Raw genomic sequence first — 5281 nt, forward strand, 5'->3', positions numbered from 1 at the left:
CCCCCCCCCCCCCCGTTAAGGCATGTCTGCCCACAGCACTTGACCATACCACACCAGACACCATAGGCTCTCCAAGCCTCCCAACACTTGCAAGCAAAAGTTCAAACAGACTTACAGACTCTGACAAACAGCAAGACAAACAGGAACTGCAGTAAGAGCTGGAGACCTCCGATTCACAGCTCCAGTGTGTTCCCATGTGGATTCCCTCTGGTAAGTGTGGGCTCCCTCTCCCTCATCCTGGAAGAGCGAAACTGAAACTGCCCTCCTCAGATCCAGGACTGCGGATGCCTCCTGTGGAGAAGATGCCGGACTGCTGCAGATCAAAGCCTGTTGGACTTTCTTTTCAAGTTCCTCCTCCTGTCTCATGTTTATGTTAAGATTGGTTACTTTCGGTTTCCCCTTGGTCTCGATCCTGCCTCTGGTTATATAAACTCAGTTCTCCCCTAAGTAAAGTGACACCTTGATACATCTACTTGGTGTGGTTTCTTTTGTCTCTTTCCCCCACCCGCTTATTTCCACAGGTACTCAATAATCCTCCAGTCCGAGATCACCCACAGAGTGAGGGCCCGCTGGACGGTTCCCTTCAGGTAAGCATTACCAGGGACTCCCTGAGTGAACAACACAGAGCCAGGAATCAATGCAAACAGCAAGAGGAATTTATTGTTCCAACGTGTTGGGGTCGCCCTGCACATGGAGAGAGAGGATTCTGTGCAGCCCGTCCAGCGAGCCTTTATACAGTTCTCCAGGCAGCAGCCATTAGGCACAATGCGATAGGCAGAACAGTGTGACTTTTTTTTTTTTTGGTTTTAAACTGATTGGTCTGTGGGGAATGAGGTGGGTGGCCAATGGTTGCAGAATGTGTCTATGAGCTCCAGTGGTTGGTCTACTCCCAGTGGTCTGAGGAATGTAATTAGCCCCTCCCTTCCAGAGGGGAGGGGTACCTATATTCCTTGTGACCGTTTGCTTCCAGGAGGGGAGGGGTCTGGTCGAATTTTATAAAGTTCCTAAGCTGACTTCTTCAGCATTTCTCCCAACAACCTCTCAGTACATTGTCGGAGAGCACAGATTCCGAGTACATTTCAAGGATGAGTTTAGAACCCACGACATTTATAGGGTTAGCTGTGTTAAAGAGCGTAGCTAGTATATTTACTTTCCCAAGTGAGCAGCGCTATTTCAAACTTTGATAGTAATAGATCCCACTGTGAGGGGAGGGAATGTGATTCAGTTATCAAAATGCTTCCCTTGCAAGCCTGAAGACCTGGGTTTGATACTCAAAACTCAGGTACAAATGTAAGGTGCAGGACCAGGTGAGAGGCTTTACTGCTTAAAAGCACTTGTGAGTCAAGCCTGGCAGGCTGAGTTCAATCCCCAGAACACGCGTAACTCTGCAGTTGTCCTCCAAGGGTGGAGGGAGAGCATCAACTCTGCAGTTGTCCTCTGACCTCTCTATGCGTGCTGTGGCACATGCCACTCCTCACAGTAATAATCAATGGAATCATTTTGCTGTAATCAATCACAGTACTGAGGCAAAGACAAGAAGATCCCTGCGGCTTACTGGTTACTCAGTGTAGTCTGACTGATGAGATGATAAGAGATCCTGCACACAGGAATTGGTGGTGCCTGTGAGGACAACACTCACCTTCCTGTGGTCTCTCTTATACACATACAATCCCCACATACACCTGAACACGTGAACCAGCACACAGATGTACATACACACACAAACAGAAATATACACACAGAGAACCACTAAGCTCCAGAATGTGAACCAAGCATGGGGCATGTGTGACATCAAACAGGCAGATGCTCTCAGCTCAGCCAGGCCTGTTCATTCAGTCTACACTAACAACACCCTGCCCCAAATCCTTCCAAGGCTTTTGTTGTTGTTGTTTTCCCCAAGAAGGCTCAGCCCTTCTCCACCTTCCAACTATGACTTTGCATTGCATTGCAAACAAGCTTCCAAATAATCCTGCTGGCTCAAGGGCTGAGCTTAGGAGAGGAGACACAGTCACAGGGAAAGTCATTTAAACCAGAGCTCATGCTGTTCTTCAAGTGAAACGACGCACATATCCTACTCTAGGTTTTTATTGCTACAGTGAAATACCATAACCAAAGCAACGCAGGGAGGAAAGGGCTTATTTGGCTTATGCTTCTGAACCACTGTTCACTACTGAAGGAAGTCAGGACAGGAACTTGGAGGCAGGAGCTGATGCACAAGTCATGGAGGGGTGCTGCTTACTGACTCGTTCCTCATAGCTTGCTCAGCCTGCTTTCTTATACTACCTAGGACCACCAGCCCTGCAGCAGTCCAACTCACAATGGGAGGGGCCCTCCCAGTCAATCACTAATTTTAAAAATGTCCTAATAGATCTTATGGAGGCATTTTCTCAACTGAAGTTCCTTCTTCTCCAATTATCATAGCTTTGTCAAGTTGACATATAAAATAATGCTTAACAGCACACAACACAAAATACTTTTTCTACAAATATGTTCCATTTTTAGCAAATAGTGAGGTATTACAGAGTGATGTGTGTGTGTGTGTGTGTGTGTGTGTGTGTGTGTGTGTGTGTATGTAAAATAAAAGCAAGAAAGTGAAGAACTAACAGTATGATTGTTAGGCAATCTGTAGTTCCTAGTTAAATTTAGGATCTACAACCCCTCAATGTTTTTGGACATACATCCATTCAATATATATTTATAGTTTGTAGAATCACACAGAGATAATATGCCACTGCCAGCTTTAATATTTAAATGTGATCATGTTAGGGGCTGGGGGAGATGGTTCAGCGTTAAGAGTTCTCACCGCTCTTCCAGAGGATCTCAGTTCAGTTCCCAACACCTACTCACATTAGCAACACCCGCTCAAAACCATTAGCAAAATTATTTCTAGGGCCTCTTCTGACCTCTACCTGCTCCTGCATGCACATGGTATGTGGGCATGCACTCTCTCTCTCTCTCTCTCTCTCTCTCTCTCTCTCTCTCTCTCTCTCTCTCACACACACACACACACACACAAAAATAAACACATATAAAAATGTGATCTATCTTGGTGTGACCTTCAGAGTAAGTGGCTTTACTTACTCCATTGGCCCAGTACAGAGGCTTCATGGATTTAACCACAGTCCACATATTTTATTTAACCAATAATTTGGCTAACCAGTAATATAATCAGTACACCTAGACTGACTGACTGCACCTAAGTTCACTGAGATGCATAGTGTTTGGGACTAGAAAAATGTTTGTTTCTATTTGTGAGTTCATTGCAATAAAGTGACTTTTAAAAGTAATGTTAAGCCGGGAGGTGGTGGCGCATGCCTTTAATCCCAGCACTTGGGAGGCAGAGGCAGGCGTATTTCTGAGTTTGAGGTCAACCTAGTCTACAGAGTGAGTTCTAGGACAGCCAGGGCTACACAGAGAAACCCTGTTTCAAAAATCAAAAAAAAAAAAAGTAATGTTAAACTAGGCAGTGGTGGCACATGCCTTTAATTCCAGCATTTGGGAGGCAGAGGCAGGCAGATTTCTGAGTTTGAGGCCAGCTTGGTCTACAGAGTGAGTTCCAGGTCAGTCAGGGCTACACAGAGAAACCCTGTCTCGAAAAACAAACAAACAAAACAAAACAAAACAAACAAACAAACAAAAAAACCCTTAGCTACCTGTTATAACCACTCGGGGTCTGAACCATCATCTTCTGCCTCCACGATGATGATCTTTCTTCCTTTCCTCTCTTCTTTTTCACTCCTAAAACTCTCGCTCCACCTCTATTCCTGTCCAATCACAGGTCTGTCACTGCCCTAATGTGATTGGACAGAGAAAAATGCTGCAACATGGACAGAAGTAGATCCATAAGTGAGGGTGCATGTGATGCCAGGATAAGGATGAGGACACGCATGTCCCCACAGGGAAAGGGATGAGGACACACGTGTCCCCACAGGGAAAGGGATGAGGACACGCGTGTCCCCATAGGGAAAGGGATGAGGACACACATGTCCCCATAGGGAAAGGGATGAGGACACACGTATCCCCACAGGGAAAGGGATGAGGACACACGTGTCCCCACAGGGAAAGGGATGAGGACACACATGTCCCCATAGGGAAAGGGATGAGGACACACGTGTCCCCACAGGGAAAGGGATGAGGACACACGTGTCCCCACAGGGAAAGGGATGAGGCCTCTGAGATTTTAGAGATAAACTACACTGGAATATTTAATGCATGGATTCCAAGAAAAATTGCAACACCTGTCATTTTTATTCATTCTAGCATGGGCAAGCACACCCTCCATCAATCTCTAGTGGGATAGGACAAGGACAGAAACTGTTTTGGCACACAGCCACATCTGAAAAGATCTTCAAACAGAACACCCAGGTGTGTAGCCACATATATAGGACAGCTGCAGGTGAGGCAGCCCGTCTCCATTCACTCCCAGGTCCCAGAGGCTGCACAAGACTCTTCTTCAGAGGAGGTGAGAGCCTAGGTCTGCCCGTGCCTGACTGCTGGTATTTCAGAGTACTGCTATCCATGCTATATGTATCTCTCTAACCCACGCTCTTGTCTCCTGCCTCCCTTAGCATGATCACCTTCTATGAGGAGTTGGGTTCTATTGGGGCTTGTAGGAACATGTATTTATCTACTTTGCAGTACTGGGGATTGGTCTCAGGGCCTTACTCATATTAAACAAGTGCTCTACCAATGAATTATATTTCAAACCCTGGTGTTTTCAATTTTTCCATGTCTACATATTCCCTACTTATTTTGTGAACGAGGCCAAGTGTCAAAAGAAAAAAAAATCACAAATTAAGAAAGACACAGAGAGCAATAATGATGGCTGACTAATTACAGAAACCTTGTTAGCATCCTTCTAGGAGTGTCGTTTGTCCATATTTAGCTTCACTTGTCCATATTTAGCTTCATTTCAGGAGACTGCTCTCTCTATACACGGATTTAAAAACCATTGAGGAATAAAATTCAGACTTGTGAGCATGTTCGATGCTAGTTCACAATCTGATCATTAAAACCTCATCCTTGGGCTGGTGAGATGGCTCAGCAAGTAAGAGCACTGACTGCTCTTCTGAAGGACGTGAGTTCAAATTCCAGCAACCACATGGTGGCTCACAACCACCCAAAATGAAATCTGATACCCTCTTCTGTGTACTCATTTATAATAATAAATGAATCTTTAAAAAAAAAAAAACTCATCCTTCTCCACATAATGGTTACACTTCCATTTCTGTGCACCTTCCATTACTGATATTGGAGGAGCTTGCCCACCTCTTTTCCTTTA

The 5281-nt window shown here is 45.2% G+C and overlaps 1 pseudogene; it reads left to right on the top strand.

The window, feature by feature from the left end:
- Positions 1–284: 284 nt before the first annotated feature.
- Positions 285–5281, top strand: part of LOC116082594 — a 7907-nt pseudogene continuing 2910 nt past the window's right edge.

Source organism: Mastomys coucha, unplaced genomic scaffold (assembly GCF_008632895.1).
Source record: "Mastomys coucha isolate ucsf_1 unplaced genomic scaffold, UCSF_Mcou_1 pScaffold7, whole genome shotgun sequence".
Classification (NCBI taxonomy): domain Eukaryota; kingdom Metazoa; phylum Chordata; class Mammalia; order Rodentia; family Muridae; genus Mastomys; species Mastomys coucha.